Source organism: Struthio camelus, chromosome 6, assembly GCF_040807025.1.
Source record: "Struthio camelus isolate bStrCam1 chromosome 6, bStrCam1.hap1, whole genome shotgun sequence".
NCBI lineage: Eukaryota > Metazoa > Chordata > Aves > Struthioniformes > Struthionidae > Struthio > Struthio camelus.
This window is the reverse complement of record NC_090947.1, coordinates 8181523-8199556: the sequence shown is the minus strand read 5'-3', so window position 1 is coordinate 8199556 and position 18034 is coordinate 8181523.

Here is an 18034-nt window from a genome sequence, read left to right as displayed (position 1 = left end):
AATAGCATGTGGTTGTTTTCCCTTAGTGACCTAAACAAGTGCACATGAGAGGAGAAGCTTATTGCCATGAGAAGTAGTAATTGGCAGTGGGGGGTGGGGGAGAAGAAGGCAAGACTTGAACTACATCACCTACAGCTAAGAGTAGACGGGTGCTCTAGGTCCGGACTGCGCTTAAGCGATCAGCTGAGTTCCTTCAAATGCCAGCACTGAATCCTGCCTGTAATCATTGCCAATGACACCTGGTAGGGGGACTGCAAATTCTTTGCCCTTGCTCTGGACCCAATTTTCATAGTGCAGAGAATGAGGTGCCAATAAGAGAATATCAGGGGAGAGCACTGACTCTTTTTACCTTGAAGAAAAAAGTCAACTGCAAACATGGACAGGGTTTACATGGTTGAAATCGTTACAGCTGTAAGAGGAAAGGAGAGAAGAAAGCAGTTACGGGGAGGTAGCTGGGGTGGTGTGCTAAATTCATCAGCTAGGTGGAAGTCTCAGAAATCTAAGATCTTCAGGCAGGGCTGTTGTCAGGCGAGAATATAAGCGACGGGAGCTTCTACCCAACTCTGTCCAGCAATGCCAGTGCTGGAGTTTTCCCATAAATCATCCGCTCGGGTTTTACAATCCTGTCAGTGATATTCTGGAATCGCCCAGATTCTTGGGAAGAGGATTTAGTGGAAATACTCTATCCCTACAGCTGAAACAGTATCTCTGAAGATACTGCTTTTCAAATCTCCGGAGGGAGGTAAGAAATGGGCATAATTTATGCCACAGTGCTATTATTCATTCCTTCAGGAATGAGCAAAGTTAGGACAGGTAGGCCAAGTCACCTGAGATACTGCTGAGCAGCAAACAGATGGCTGGAAATATTATCCTGAAAATCTCTAACAGTGCTTAAATGTTTTCCAGGGATGGTGAACTATCCCTTATTTAAGTAATACCACTGGGAGACCAAAGCTCATGAGTTCCTCTTCACCACAGATATTCACGAAAGATCAGTTCTTGGTACATATACCTGGACGTTGCAGAGCAGTGGTGTGTGGGGAATTTGGGGGAGGGGGGTTCTTTTTTTATACCTGGGTCATGCTGCATACCCATCCAAGGAAAGAACAAACAATTTGTCATCCCTATGTTGGACAATTTGCACTAAGTTCCTGTGAATTATGGTGATACCATTACCACTGAAATAAGGGCAGACAAGACTATCCTAACTTACTCCTGCTTGGTGAGGTGATGGTCAAGCTGTACCTCGATTCTCAAAAAGCCTTTGGGCTTTGAATAAGTAATGGCTGTGGTAAAAGTTATGAGGATCCTTCCATATTCCAGAACTATTGCAGGATGTGCCCTTCAAGGGGCTCATGATTCCTTGTGAGGAATGTGATGGGTGTAGGCACATATTCAGCAGCCTATCTCAAAAAGCTGTACCCTTTTTGAGAAAAGAGCCTGGAGATTACCAAAGATCATGTAATAGTAGGACATTTTGAATAAGGTGGATCCTGTAGCTTCAGGGAAGGATTCATGTCTGAAGTAGATTAAAAAGAGGAACCTTAAAAGAAGACGCACCGTTCCATTCCTGTCACCTATGTCCTCTTAAACCCTTCAAAAGCAAGGTAAATAGACATGGGGCCCACCATTTCTGAGGAGGAAGCAACTGAGAAATAAGATGAGAAGCTTTCCCATAGATAATATATTTTAAATGTACCTCTCATTTACTGTGATCTTGAAGTGTGTGTCAAGTCTGAGCTAGACCTCTTTCAACTCTTACTCAGCCAGATCAGCAGAAAGAAAGCTTCTACACAGAGATTCATCCTCTGTTGCTTGTCAGTTTTTTATTGCTGAGAACAGCATTGATTACATGGATATAAACAATGCCACACTGAATGTCTAGCCTTTGAGAATAGAAACTGTGGGAGAGCATCCATGTAGCTGGAAGGATGATGGCTGGTAACACAGGAGAGATGAGGCTCTGCTAACTAATCAGGATGCGTTTGCCAAGAATGCACCTTGTCTACCTTTGACTTGTTTCCCAACCAGAGATGCTCCAGCCAGTATTCACTGACTAAGCAGGAAATCTGAGGGCAGAAATGCATTTTGCAGGAGATCTGCCCACCACTGATAACAGGCCCTGAGGGGTGCAGGGAGGTGAGGGTTGACAACGTTGTAGAGAGAAACCAGAGGAGAAATTGGCTACCTGCAAGTATGGACACTGCTCAGCTCACCTGCATTTTATGAAAATACTACCGTATGAAAAAGACATTCTTAGACATGTTCCCCAGTTGGATCTCTGGTGACTTGCTCGCCCCAGGGCCATCGGAGTGGAGTGATGGGTATATGTGCGTGTAACTGTCTCCATGAATGCTGACTGACAGCGTGCCTAGTGGCTCGTGATTGGGAACAATCCTTTTGACTGTTCTGGTCACCCCACAGACAGCTCTCTTCCCTAGAGTTCTGATGGAATTTTATACAAGGACAGTCCAAACAGACTTGAACAACAACAAGAAAACAAGACTTTCATGTTATTGCCCCATCACTGTATGTGACACACACACCATAGCAAGAGATCGTCTTTCAAACAGATTCTCAAAACTTCATGTGAAATGACCAGGTGGTGATATAATTTGTAGAAAGCAAATATGGTGTTTCAGCATGCCTGGAATGTTTACAAGTCCTTTTCAACAAGCTTAATTATGTGTCACTAGCAAGATCTTTCATTGTTTTCCTCAATAAGAGACCGTTTGCTAATTTGAAGAAGTATCTCTTTGTTTGCTCATTTGTTTGTTTTTCAGCCGTGAACTCCACAAACTACCTTCTGATCTTAACATTTTGAAGAGGCAGTAATTGGAAGATTAAAAGCAATAGACAGAGATTTGATCGGCTTTTTTAGTCATTTTGATTTGTTCGTAGGTGGTGATAATGCTGTATTTGTAGTCTATCTAGTGGATGTTTTTAGGCATGCTGATGATCCCTCATTAACAGTTTTGCCAGGACAAAAGCAAGGACATCCAGTTTAGCCGGAGCTTTCATACAAACTGCTCAGTCTACTCATAAGTAGAGTTGTAACACTACAGTGTTGGGTCTGGACATCTCCATGGACTTAATCATGTGTGTTGGACCTGTCAAAAAGAGATAAAAGGTACAGATCATTCCAAGAGTATGTTTAGACTGATGCATCTTATTAAATAGCCCTTTAACCTGTGTTGTAAAATGTTTGCTGAGACTATCCAGCACTTCCAGAACACCAAGACCAGCGATCTTTGGAGTCCAGACATCCTTGGCAGGCTCACACTGGTCGTGCTCTGAGTGAAACTGAGTTAAGCTGCCTTTATGCACATCACTTGACTGTGTCAGGTATTTCTGAAGCACGGAGGAGTAAGACTTGTTTTTGCTGCATTCATTTAAATCTCTCCTTCAGAGAATAACTCTCGTTTCAGTCGCCATTGAATTTTCAGTGTGATTCTGATATTGTCTCCTTCAGGGAGGAGACCTTAATTGCTCCAGCTGATGGCTGGACACCAGGTGCAGTATAGTTTTTCAGCCTAACTATATCGCTTAGTCAAAAGAGAGTAATCACAGGGTTGGCAAAAATGTAACAATGGGATGAATACCCCCTTACATCTCCCAGCATTTCTTCCCCTCTCCGTTTTTTAAAGCCTTTTATTGCTTACACTTTTTGTGTGCTTGCACCTCTTTCTCCGAATCCTAGTTTAGTGACTTGGCATCGTCATTCTGAAGCACTGCGGGCTTTTCTAAGACAGTGGCCACTACATCTTCCAAGGCTAAGAAGAACAGATTTATTCTCCACCAGGCGTAGAACTGGAAAAGAAATTCTAAGAAAACCACATTTCTCTTCACCCTTCATGATTTCTTTCTCTTTGGCAGGCTCAGCTTGAAAAGAGGCTACCACCAGCTGATCTTATTTCATATCCAGCTGGGTTTTTTTTCCAAAGTTAAACAACTGCCAACCTGCCGGAAAAAGTCCTGCTCTGAAACGAAAAGTCTCAGGGACAGAAGCATTTAACTCACTAGCAACAATAACCCATAAGATTTTTTTTTGTTGCATGCTTCATTGTTTCTAAAAATAACTTTGGCATGTTTGGGTTCATTTGTCTCATCAAAAGTTGCAGTCTACATGTGTCCTGGGTTGTTTTGAAAAGAACGGTGCACTTTGTGCTTAGACTTGTAGAAGGTCCGATCTTTACTCTGCTGTAGATATTCTGGGCTATTTATATGGCAGTCAGATTCCCATGATATAAGTACTTAGTGGAGGCACTCTCATTTTCACCACTTTCACCAGCAGAGTCCACAAAATCATCTACAATAAAGGTGCTTATTCTGTGGCTAGGAAACAGCCGATCATCGTTAACCTCCCACAAAATTAATGAAAAAATATTTGCAAAGCAATTCTTCAAAGAGAGGTTACTAACAGCTATGACACCACACAGTGTTTTCAGGTAATGATCAGCATTATCCAACCCATTTTTTATAAAGTGACTTTTACCACAGTTCCTGGGTGCTTTGAGAGTGATCGGAGAAGGATATTTCCATTTTCAGTCAGCGTAGGGGATGTATTTAACCGTTTTGGTGGTAACTGTCTTGTCAAACAATTTTCTCAGTCTGCTTAAGGGTTTGTGTTTCTGATTTTAGTTTCCCTCTGATTTTAGTTCCTCACTGTAAATACTGGTTACCACTTATCTTTTTCTAAGGTTGCTCTCCTGGGAAGCAAGCCATATTCCAGAACAAACTATTTTAAACTGTCCAAATCAGTGGATTTTCGTGGTTAGTGCAGTGTAAAGCATGACGTTTATACAGACCTTTCCTCAACAGCTTATACTTGTGCTTTTTCAGTCTTGCCAACAGAAAATCTAAAGAGTTGGTCTGTCAGGAGTTCATTCGTGATTTTTCCCTGAACTATCACTTGGAGAAACTTATTTTTTTCTTGACATCTCCAATATCACCAAATCTGTGTCGTGACAGAGGCAGGAATTTTGCAACCGGTCTGGGAAGTTGCATCACTCTGAGCACAGCAGCAAACAGGCTATGCCATACGTGTGCGTATTAGCGGTGTGTGTAGCAGTGACCGTCTGGCATGTTGCCAGGGTGTTTTGAGGCGGCACCTTTTTACCTCCTTCCAATGTCATTTATGTCACATGGTGAAACCATGTATTCTGTTGAAAACTGAGAGCAGAAGAATTAACTAGCATTTTTCACAATGCTGAATTTGGGGAGGATTTTTTTCACCAAATCTACTGAGCGGAAAAATTTAAAACTCTGTGGCTATTTGCCATTCAGTGGAGCTCAGCAGTTTCATGTGCCTGCATAAACATACCGCTTTTTGGCTGAACTTATTAACGTACTCCCTTTCTTTTGCTAGGGTATATACCACGTGGGAAATCCTGAGGCCTTTTATCTCTGCCAGAGATAAGAGATTTTCATAGTCAGAAAGTTACATTTCTCTTCAAAATGGCAGATTTTGTAGATTTTTTTTTTTTTTTTAGCAGTCTTCTCTCCTTTGCTCTGATACCCCAAGAGGGCCATTTCCTCGCTGTATTTCCTGATGCCTCCTTTTGTAGATGTGCTAGAGAGGGAAAATATGTTTGTTACCCACTCTAACAAGTGACATGGGGGAGAGAAGCCTTCTCAGAAGACACGTTTTAATTTTGATAACTCCAGATTAATTTAAGAGAATATCAAAATTATTATGAATGATTTCAGGATATCCAGGAGGGTATGGTCTGGTAAAATCATAATAATGGACTTTGTTGGGTTTGGGCTTGTAAAGCATGGAGCATTGGTTCTTTCTCCAGAGGAGAATATCTCTAGGTGCCAGAGGCCACAGTAGTTGAGCTTTCTTTAAAAAGGCCACAGGCTCCCTGTCCAATTCAAGCATTCACAGATGGTCCAGACAGTGTGCTTTAGAGATTTAGAGATGCGTAGAGATAATTTTTGCCTTGTTCTGACAAAAATAAAGCAGTATGTTGATCTCATTAATTGGTATCACTCTGTTTTGCAGTAGCAGGAGACAAAACGTGGAGAAAAATACCGTTAAATTCAAAGGCCATGAGTTTCCCAATAGCAACTGCGTCACTGTCAGTGCATGACGATTCTCAGTGTTTCCTTTGTGTCAGATATACAACAGCCACTGTATTGATGGGGCTGAATATGTCTGTCTGTCTGTGATAGCTGCCTCAGCGTGAAGCGCTGTTTCAGGGCCTTAAAAATACAAATCTGTACATAGCCGTGCAGACAGACACTGAGGTTATGTACTGATAAGGCTCTAAATACTGTTTCTCTGTCCTGAATTTTTGCTCCTCCTTTGTAACAAAGGACTTCTTCATTACTGATGTGATCTCTTTCCTATTGAGGATTCAGGCCCACCTCAAAATGCAAACATCCTGCTGGCAGTAAAAGAAAATCTCATTCTGTGGATCAAAAGTTTTAACCCTGTTGTTCTGGCACCATTGTAAAAGTTCTGCTTCCTCCCAGGCGTCGTGCTGGCCAGGCCATAGTATTCTGCCCTGAGTAAAGGGCCAACATAATGAATCTTTTCAGAATGGTAAAAGAATTGGGGACAATACTCTTTAGAGCCTTCAAATCCTATGTCCTAGGGGAGTTTGCCATTTTCTATGGGTAAAAATTTCAATCTATGAAGCAAAGGCCCAGAAGCTTCACTGTTATGCACATCAGATCACTCTCCCCTCCCCACGTAATCAGGCCTACCTCGTCTTTCCGCCCCCTGAAACTGGCCCAACAATTTAAGTGTCCACTGTAACCTTTAGAGTGGTGCACTCTGAAAATGCAGCCCACCAACTTCACACCCATAGATCTTTTACCAAAAGCTGACACATTGTTCATCCTTAAATTAGTAATATTCTTCCAGTTCAGGGCTTATTGCAAAAACCTAATAGGATGTGTATCTCCTCATCTTCTCATATACTGACAATAATAAATAATACAATTTTCTGACTCTTCCAAGTCTTTTTTTTGAGGCATAAAACAGAAATGGTTGTTTATATGTCATGCAGAGTAGACTGATTATAGTGATGTGTGCACGTGTGTGTATATGATAATAATTATATAATATTTTATTTAAGTATAATATAATAAGACACTGATTATAATGATTTCCTTATCTGTGACTCTAGTAAGCACAAGAGTGGCATCTGTACATGAAGTTTTCAACCAGCATTCAACCCAGTTCTCAGAAGCCAAAACCACATATGCGTCTAAGCAGGTTTTGGAACAACAATACAATCTACAACTAGGGCACCTCTAAGGCCACGCTGCACTGTCTGCATCCTTCTCACTCAGATAGAGACAAGGAGACACCAGCAATCATGGCTATGGCTGTATAAAAATTGGTATTATTCACTAGCTTTGCTCACTTTGAGGAAAACTTGGGGATATCAAGCATTTAAAAAAAAAAATAGGACCTATATTTCATTAGGAGAAACCATCTGAATGTTGACCTACACAGGGTTTTAAAATGATGTTATGTTACTGTGCATTGACTTTTTTTTTTTACCAGATTACCCCAATACCTCATTTTTGATCACTCTAATAATTATGCATCATCTCATCTCCAGTAGGCATGAGATACACAGAGATGCTTGCAAAACAGAGATTATCGATTGTGTTATCTCAAGTCCACTCATCTCTATGAATGAGAATACTACAGGGAATCGAGTCTGTAACTCCTCGCCCCTACTTCCCATTGCTCAGCTTGTTTCCACTATGACAGCTGGATGGTGTGTTGTAGCTACATATATTTTACTGTAATTCCTCCTTGAACTATCACTAGAACAGTGTATTTTAGTGGTGGCCTCTTGAAAGCCTCCAAAAGCAAAAATAATCTCCTTATGCTCCACAGAGTGAGGTGGGAAGCCAGGTTGTCATCTCTACATCATGCAGATCCTCAAAACGCACACCAGTAACTCTTTGGAGGCTTCTAGCACCTGAGCAGCCTGCCAAGTGCTAGGCCTATTTCTAGCCAAAACTTGTACTGTAATGTTGGCGCATCCCTGGCCTGAGATACTCCCCGCTTTCACCAACTGCATCCACAGAGGGGACCCACAGCTGGAAAATCCATATTGCAGGATGCAGGGGCATAGCTGGAGCAGGGTAACTCACCGCCTACAAGCCTGAATATAATTTTGGGAAGTCCTGCACTGTAATAAATTTTGAGGTGCGCTGAAACTTCATGTTGTTGCAGAGGGAGGTCTGAGCTGTAGGGCTGCTTGTCTCAGGAGGCAGGGAACGAAGCACTCAGCTCTGCTTGGCACCAGGGATAGGGGCATCCAGGAGCTCTGTTGTGGATTCAGAAGCAGGGAGAGGAGAGGAGGGGGGAGCCCACGGCACTCAGCAGCTCTGAGCAGGCCGTGGTCCTCTGCTAGCTCTGTTACGTTATCCAGATTCAGGAGCTTGATTCTCACTTTGCCTCCTGTTTGGTCCAGTTTCAGATATCCTCAGGACCCCTAAGGTCCTTAATCATGCAGCAGAAAGTCTTACTAAGGACTTTGTTCCTAAGCAGCGGCACTTTTTGAGTTGGCTTTACCCAAGGGGAGGACACTGAACCGTGAAGGTGGAGGGAAGAGTTTGCTGTAGGCTACTTGCTGTCTTCTGAGACCCCAAGGGAAGCCCCCAGACCCTTTGCTGACTGTGACAGAGAGCAACTGGCTAGCCCTGCACAGTACTTACACTGTCCAGGCCTGAAGTGGGTGGACTCCAGTTGCCCTTGATACACACCCATCGCACTTTGGGCTTTGTGGTAAGCAGGTTTCCACACACACAGTTGTTTATACTCAAAAGGTGAAGGTCAGGATCAAAGCCTGGATGCAGGTGGCCTATCAGCTCGCGCGTAATGAGGGCGCGCTCGCTGTGGCTTCACGGTACACACAGAGGCAAGGTGGCTGGCGTGACACCTCGGCAGCTGCTGCCTCCCAGCCTTGTGAGCGGTGCCCATTTACAGCTGGGTGAGCTGGGGCGGCTTGAATTCAGAAGAGCTGCAGTGACGGAGAAGGCCTTTGTGATTTTATTCTATTTTTGCTGTGTGTACCTGAAGGCCTGAAAGGAGGGGTCAAGGCCTTGCTATACCTTCGCGTCATAAAACATACCCACTGAACTGAGGAACCTCCAAATTAAAAGAAGGCAGATCTAAAGGGGTAGGTGGGGAAGAGTGAAATAGAAAAGCAGAGACATCAGAACAATTTGTGGGAAATGCCATGTTAGGTCCTTGCTTGAACTGTTCTTTAGGAAAAAAGTGAGGATTTATATATGTATTTATTTGGCAATGATGTGACACACTTGCAAGAAAGCATGCAAGGGTTCTGTGCTCCTCAGAAACACTTCTGCATATTGGATAGATTAAGTTATTTGATCATCAAAGGCTCCATGTGCTTAGATCAAAAATAACTTTCAAGAAGAGATTTAGCTTGTACGGTTGCACTTCCTGGAAGCTGTGTGGTTAATCATTCATTTCAATATTACTAATTTTATCTTGATAATATTGAATTAATAGTCTCAAAATACAGTCAATCTTGATAAAAGATTCTGACCTTATTAATTCCCCGAAGACAAGTCTTGCTGAGGTTGCTGATTTTGATCCCAGGCTGTCATGAGAAGCTCTCTGGGTTTGAAAGCTAGTGGCAGGGTACATTTGCTTTGTATATATGTAGGGAGGGAGTACCATCTTCTTCAGCTCATCTGCTTGCTCTGTGCAGTCCAGGTTGTAGATGCATAGTTTTGTTATGAGTATATTCCATCTATTTCTTGTTGCTCTTAACCCTGAGGCAGAGCAGGCCTAGGAAGTGCTTTTCTGGCTGTTTTCATCAGCTGAACTCCTGAACAAGGGCCTGATTCTCCACATGTGCACTCAGTTTTATTATTATCTTTATCTGCTGTTACTTACAAGCATCGTTGTCTGTCAAGTTTAATGCTCTGCTGCCTAAGGGTCCTAAGCGTTGTTCTGTGCGTGTTCAGCGCGAGCGCGCCTGGAGTTACCAACGGGTGCAAGCGTCAGCAGAGCTGTGCTGCGGGCCCAGAGCCACGCGAAGAGGGCCAGAGAGCAGGTGCTCTTCAAGGTCGTTGCATGATTTTTTTCTGCCACTTTTGGTTTAGCAGAGGACACTGTACGCGTTGGAAGCCTGTAGTGGGGAAGGGGTTGGGATCGGAGGCGGTGACCTACCACTTTCAGCCCTCCGGGGATTCATCGGGCGAAGTGAACAACAGGCAGTTCAGTCTGGGGCTGTTTACTGTGCCGAATTCTCTTGCTGGCAGCCTTGGAAATCTGTGGCTCTGGCAACACTTGAAAAGCTGGAGAAGCTTCTTGAAGAAAGCTAGTCCTGCAATGTCCAGCTCTTACATGAAACCCTGGCGAGCTGCCTGGAAGGGGAACTCCCACAGGCATCTAAGGACAGTAAGAGAGAGACTTCAGTGGGAGTTTCACTGCAGTAGTACTGGGACTGGTCTGCTGAGTCATTAGCAGTGCGCACCTAGGAACTGGAGAAAAACAGCTTGACTCTCCATCTCCTTTGGGTTTATTCTTTGGAAGTTGCCTCCCTAAATAAAGAGGTTGAATATTGCTCGTATCTTCAAGCAAACTTAATGAAAACCACAGAGCTTCATCAAATGTTTGACTAAAATGCAAGAAGATCATGAAAGGACTGTGAAATTTGCATTATTTTGAAGCAGCGGGGTAAAAGGGCCCCAGGTGGGGGATTGTGTAACCCAAGGGAGTGAGGTAGGAAAAGGAGGGGAGAGGAGGTCTCCCCTTCTTCCCCCTTCACTCGTCTGAAAGCTCAAAGCTTGTTCTGCTGTCCAGACCCCCCCATACTCCACCATCTCCTTCCCATTCCCCTCCCTGCCCTAAAACCTCACTGTTCTTTCCTTGTCCTTCTTATCTCAAGAACCCCATTAACTCCTCTGCAGCTCAGACTGCCCTTCCCAGCCCTCCCTGTCCTCCCAGAACTCACTGCCGGCTTGAATTTTGCCCTGTCTATTTGAGGATCAGTAACTGGGTGTAGCTCTAAACATGCTTGATAGTTTCCCTACAGCGGTGTTAGTCTGTGATACAGGATACACTGGTGATAGGCGAGGCACCAGACAATGATCGATAAAATGGGTGCCAAAAAGCCTCCTTTTGCAAAATGCAAAACTCTCCTAGGTGTTCCCAGACCTTTGGCAGATATGAGTCACCAGCTGTCTGCAGGCACAGGCAGTAGCCAGCTCCCTGCTGCAAAATACCTAATTAGAGTGGTTTGTAATTGTGACAGTAGCATTTTGCTTATCCAGTGCTAAGCACTTCGCTAAGCATCCTCCTGGCTAGCAAATAGCAGCTCCTAGAAGAGGTGATCTAAACCTCCTGTAACAGGTTGAAGATTCACTGAGGGAGACGGAGAGAGTATGGGAGAGAGAAATCCCAGTAGTCCAGTGGTTACTAGCAGTCACCTGGGGAAGGACGAGCCATAGTTCTGGTTCAAAATCTGCTTTGCTGCTTTATCCTCGGACTATTTCACATGAAGTTCATCAGCAGTGCTTGGGATGGTACTGAGTGCCCAGCCCTGGTGCAGGGCTCCCTTCTCCAGCTCGGTGGCCTGCTGCAGTGGATCCCTGGTGAAGTACCATCCCCAGGCCTTGGGATGTGGGACCCCAGGGCTTCAGCCACGGCAGAACCCCTAGAAATTAGGTTGGAGAAGGATGAGCATTTCAATTTCTAAATTCTTTGATTGATCTCAGATTACACAGGGCATCAATAGCTTATTGGGGATGAGTCCTAAATGTTTTTTAAAACTTCCTTTCTGAGCTTAGATCCATTCATCCTATGACAACACTTTTGAATCTGTTCTTCACCTGCCGGAGCGTGAAGTGCGCAGGCAAAGGAATCGCACTTTTCCGCTAACGGGTTCTGTAGACAAGATCTCTGGGCACATAGGGCTGCCACAGACCATGGCAGGTCCTTGTAGATCACTCAGTAGCACTTAAGTGCATGAAAAATGCACAGATCCTTGTGCCTCTCACTCTAGACTCTCATTCTCTGTCTGCCTCTGCCAGCACCACAGAAAGCAGAGAAAGTGTAGCTTAAAAATGACTCAGCCGTGATTCCATGGCCATGTGGTGCAATGCTCCGGCTAGCTGTCAAAGCAAGCCGACTGAATATCTACATTAGCTTGGCTGTAGTAACACTTCTCTGCATGTTTTTCTTCACAGCTGTTGTTTTTGTCAGTGTCTGCTAACTGAATGCTGGTTTGCATGGAAAGGGGAATGGGTGACCGCTACTGGAATGCAACTCAAGTCTCTGAAAGAGCCGTTAGCGCTAGTTGTAATGGCAGAAGGAAAGATGTGTGCTGTGTGCTGCGAGGGCTCGGGCTCGCTTGGAGCCTTGCCTTTGAATTAATACTTGTGCTTGGTGAGAGGATTTCTCTTAAAAGGGATAGAGGCCTGCTTTCTGACCAAACAAAACGTACACTTTCATTATCTTGGGTGAACAGGATTTTTTTTTTTAACTTAAAATTTTCAGTGGAAATTGTGAATCATGAGCAACTTCTCAACATGGATGCCTGTTTTCTCTAATACGTCTGTGTTTTCCAGTAAAGAGCATACTTTTTTTTTTTTGATCTTTAAATGGAAAGATTACCAACACACTTAGTAGGAAAGCCAGAGCTTGTTTCATCTATGTCAGAGTCCCGGTGGAGATGAGGTTTCCTTTAGCTTTTGAAGCTGACAAGACAGATCTTGTGGTTGAAAGCGCTTCGTACCTCTTTGCATTGGCCATGTGAAAAAGAAACGAGGAAATGCAGAAAAGGGGACTCTTCAGCTCAAAAAAGTTATCGGTGGAGAGCTGCTCAGAAGCAGCTCTTGCCTCCGCTAGGTGCTGCCCCTTGGCCAGGACAGATGGCTTCCCAAAGGAGAGGGTGCCCCACCGAGCCTGGCAGCGTGGTCCGTGTCCAGGACTGATGAGCTCCTTCGCAGAGAGGAGAGCCACGAGGGGTGGGTACAGTTTGGGGAAGGCAGTAGGGCAGTGTCTGCATGAGCCTTTATATGAGAGTGAAACTCCAGGCCTGGGAGTATTCTGTTGAATAAATACGATGTCCTTGAAAGAGGTCCTTGTTTGCTGGGTGCACAGGTCAGTCAGTCGCCTGAGCAACAGTCGGCTTTCCACGATCATCTCACACACTTCTGTGAGTCTAAGCTTCTCAGAGGTGCGAGTACAAAGAGCAAAATAAAATTAAATCCTAACCAACACAAAACTTCTGAGTAACATTTACGTGGTACAAATGCCCTAAATGCTTATCACAATTTCTTAGACCTGTAGGATAATAAAATGTAAATATCAGTATTACTGTTTGGAGGCAATGAGGCTTTTCATTTTGGCAGTATGCTTTAACAGTTGATTATTTTAGTCTTGTTGCAGTCTGCTAAAATTACTGCCTGGCTAAGGTTTAGTCAAACAGCTTGGTGGATTACAGGTATTTTTGGGGAAGCTGCTTGTCCTCATGGGCAAACCACTGATGTTGGCAATCTTTCGTTGCCAGTGTGGGCTGCGTCACGTTCATGAGGTATGGCAGCCCCCAAAATCCTTTAAGGATAATCCTTTAACTGAATGCTTTAGTTTAACTTTCTGACACTTCTGGAACCCCCATATCCGTCTAAAATGCTTGTGGCAGTCTCATGCTTAGTCACTACCTGTGTGCAGCCAAGCAGGGGCTGCCCCCATGCCTCTCGCCAAGCTTCCTCTTTCTGGGCAGGTGCAGCAGTGCAAAGGGTGTCGTGGCTCCTAAACCGAGGTAGCTCTTATCTCAGTTTCATGAGAGCAACAATACTAAGCTCAGCTCCCAGTGCTGGGACCCTTGTCCGACGCTGTTGTCCCTTTGGCTCACGCTCACGACCCAGGCCAGCAGTGTGCAGCCCGGTGCCAGTCTGATCGGCAGGAGGAGCCACAGACAGGAGGGTCAAACTAGGCACTTCTGCTGGCGCTCGGTCAGGTGCTTACTACACTGCCTGCCAGTTCACTCCAACCCAGAGAAGCCTCAATGAGCAAATCTTACTGTCGTTTTTTGTTTTGCAAAGGGCAAATGATTTGATTGAATAGACATACCCAAGTGCCTTACATTTTGTGGAGGAAAGCAGCTGGCAAAACGCCTGAGAATCCTAGTTTCAAGCTCCCTACTCCAGTATTTGGCCTCAGTAGCCTGAAAAGCCCGTGCAGAGCTCTCACACTGCACAGAGGGCATCCTCAACTGAACTGCCACCTTTCGAAGGCGGTGTGCTCCCTCCTGCCCTATCTCACTCCAGCAGCCGGCGCTAAGAACACCACGTCCCCGTCCTGCTTTCTTCTCAGCGTCCCCGTCCTGCTTTCTTCTCAGCGTTCCAGACTTAGCGTTTCAGGAGAGCCGTAGGGCAGTCCGTGAGCCTTGCTTGTCTGCAGGGGGAAAGGTTGCAAGCCTTGTCAGTCTTTGCACAGTCCAGACCTTGAGTCCTTGCTTCAGCTCTGGGAGACGCAACATACTCTATGAGCTGCAGTAAAACCAGCTCGTGCCATGTATTGGGACAGAAGGTGAAACACCTGGGTGATAGATCTGCCAGTATCAGTGTATTAACAATTAGAGGGACTGATGCAGGATTTAATATGTGGAAGATCTTCAGGATTTCAAAGATGTAACTCTTTGCCATTCTTAAAAATGGTCACACTTGATGTGTGCAGCAGTTAAATCTTTCTCATTGATAATCAGAGCTGATTTATCTCTTTTTAAAAGTTGATCTCAAACCATACCAGATCTTATTAATCCCAGGAGGAACTAAATAGTTTGGAGATACTAATTTAGATGAAGTTCTCCCCGACACCTCCTTCATATCTGCAGTTTGTATCTGTACAGTTCATTTTGTCAGAGAAGCTGTTTAATCCTTCCTGTTTCTCCCTCTCCTCCATCCACCCCCCATACTGAATTGAACCTGTAATCAGAGAATATCGATATGATCCTCAAAATTTCCTCTCACAGGGAAAAAGGAATTTTAAATGACCGTCAGTAGACTGCTTTAGAAATAATGGGCAGTACAACTCAGGTGACTTGAGTACGTGAAGTGTCTCATCACAGTTAAAGTTAAACCAAAGGCAAATACTTAGGTCCAGCTCCCCAGTAAGCCTAGTGTGGCAAAAGCCCCCACTAACCGGTTGGCCTTATTTTTAAATAAGTAATCTCAATGGCCTGTGCTTTTTCTACCTTTATTATTGATACATCTTCTCCATGGCAAGTTATAGATTCACATGCATAACAGACTCTCCACATATAAAACACCTTATAAATAACATTGTATGCAGTATCGATCCCAGTTTCGATTAATTTCTTTGCTTTACTCTAGTTTCAGATCCTCTCTTCCCCTAGCCTTGAATACGCTTTGTAAAAGTCTATGAAGTATGGTAAAATTTAAAACTACTTGAACTTTGAAGTTAATGAAATATCTGTGCTAAGGGAAAATGGCCCATGACATTTTATGATGGCATTTCATATCCAGTATTATCCATCAGCTACAAAATTCCAGTCTTGAATCTGATCATTAAAGTCCAAGGGCATTCAGGGTTCAGAACCCAGGCTGGGAAGATAAACTTACAAAATGCATATTCAGGTTTCGATTTCAACCCCTCTCCAGGTGGACAGGTGTTCAGATTATGAGTTATTCTCGTCATTTATCCTTCCTTAAATTTTGTGGTAGCCAAAGTTATCAGCTGTTCACACTAGATCATACTACCTGTTTAGCAAGATTAAGTTTGGCTTAGTTTGCTCAAGTTTTAAATTTCTGCTTCAGGTGTTAACCTACAAGGAGATTATGAGAAGTTCTTTGCCATACACCCGATTTGGTATACTGACTTACTGCCTTCATACAGTTTTCTAGGCATGGACTGGGAAGATATAAAGGGCATTACGCAGTGTAAATATATATGGGGAAGGTTATAACAAAAATAAGTCAGAAAGGATAAAGCATCTTATTAATGTCAGATCTTAAGTTATTTGTGGTAGGACAGAAACTAGATTTACACAAACACTATTCTTAGGGATTCTGTTCCTGGAAAAGGCTCAGGTGAAATACTTTTCTAATCATAATCCCTATGAAGCAATAGAAGAGGAAGATGGAGAGGCGCAGTTGTAGACCCCGCCATCACAAATTGCTGTACAATAGTAAAATTTCTGTTACAAGCCTAAACCATTATGCAGCAAACAGAAAACGTAGGTTGAGATTGCTTTTTCAGTCGTAGTTGATTTTACCCCAGTTTCCGAGAGATAATTTAGATATTACTCATGCTTCTGCTTGTCTTGGAAGTGTATTTTGTAGAATTCTTTTCTTATTTGATTTTTTTTCCCTGCAAAAATGGTCTTTTTCCAAAACTAGGAGTTTCCAAAGAGAGTTTTTACTTTTCCAAATGTTGACCTGTTAGAATATCAGGCTTTTTGTTTATTTTTCTTCGCTCCTTTTTTGTTTTCTTTTCTTTTAATCCTTTTTGTCACTCAGTCTATAAATTTGACTCATGTTACATTTCTCATAGATGTTTTTTCATTCTGCCATCCTTTATCTTCTTCCAGCTCCTTTAGATTTGGAGGCATTGAAGAATGACAGAAAGAAACTATCCAAAAATAATCCTGAAAATTAGCCATTTATTGTGTAAAGGACTAAAAGATAAAGAGGAAGAAGAAATCAGGGAATAAAAAAAGACTTTTTCTTGAAAACAAAAAGAAACAAGCAGATCCAAAAGCATCATTTGTTCACCATGTGGAAACAGCTCCAAATTTGTATGTTTTTCACTTTTTTTAATCAGTTGTATTCCTTAGTCCTTTTCCTGTTTCCCACCAAGATGCTCTATAGGGTTAAACTGCCAGTACCCTCTCCCTGTCTCGCTGTGGAGGTCGTAGAGCCTGTTTCTTTCACATGACATGCATGCATGAAGTTTCTTAAGGACACATGCAGTATAATAAAAAAATTTTATTAAGAATAAAAATCTCTTTTTCAAAGAAAAGCGGTGATGGAGCCTGACATTTCTCAAAGCTTATTGAGACAGGCTTTGTTACCATGAATATAAATCATTTATCTGTCTAGAGTACAATATATGTATTTTAAACTTCCTTGGTCAGACTTTCATCATTTGTCCTTTATCCAGCAGCATCTCAAAGTGAACCTCAAGTTTCTTCCTTCTTTCAGAAACTCTTTGTTCCTTGAATTTCCTTCTCAGTTGGTGGTAGGTTCCTTTGGACTCTCTACCATTACACAGGAGCTTACATCTAGCATTTCTCATAGGCAGTAGTAGTTAGCTATTTTCACCGATAGTTTTAAAAGCCATTTATGGTGAAATCAGTGTATTCGTGGATATGCAGAGGATATTTTTGCCTTAAGGGGGAGGTTAAGTAGTCTGGAAGAGGTCTTCTGGTAGAGCAATGGGAGGGAATGTAATGTTAACCTGAACACCAGGGTGCCCATCTACATCCCTGTGCAGGAGCTGGTTATCTAACCAGAGTACCCACTGCTAAACTGAGTCCCTACTTCTTTCAGTGCTTTCCTCTTTGCTTAAGGTCACGGCTAACAATTTGCACCTTTTCTCTGCAACACTTCCATGTATATACGTGTTTGCTCAGGAAAACCCTGTTCTTGACTTACCAACTCATCTCACTTTCCTGCCTGACAATCCCTGATTTGAAATCAACATGTTGTCTACCAGATGAACTAGCTATGGCTCTTTTACCATAGTGCCCTCTGACGAGTATTTGTTTTTTCCATGAATTACGGAGAGATTAAGAATCAATGCGGCACTCTGCTTCCACACAGCTGAACTGTGCCTGCCGAAAACATCCAGGTTGGATTCCCAGTGGGTCATTTATGGTCAGAGTTTTGTTGGAGTTCACAAGGAGCCTGAAGGAATGATCGTTTCATTCACATTGAGGGCTCCGAGCAATTTGAGGAAGGTCAAGTAACCCCTAAACCCGCTGGGGAAGTGGTAAAGGTTTCATGTCAAACCACAAGAGGAAGATAATTGCAACGCAAAGCCTGTGAATACTCCGGC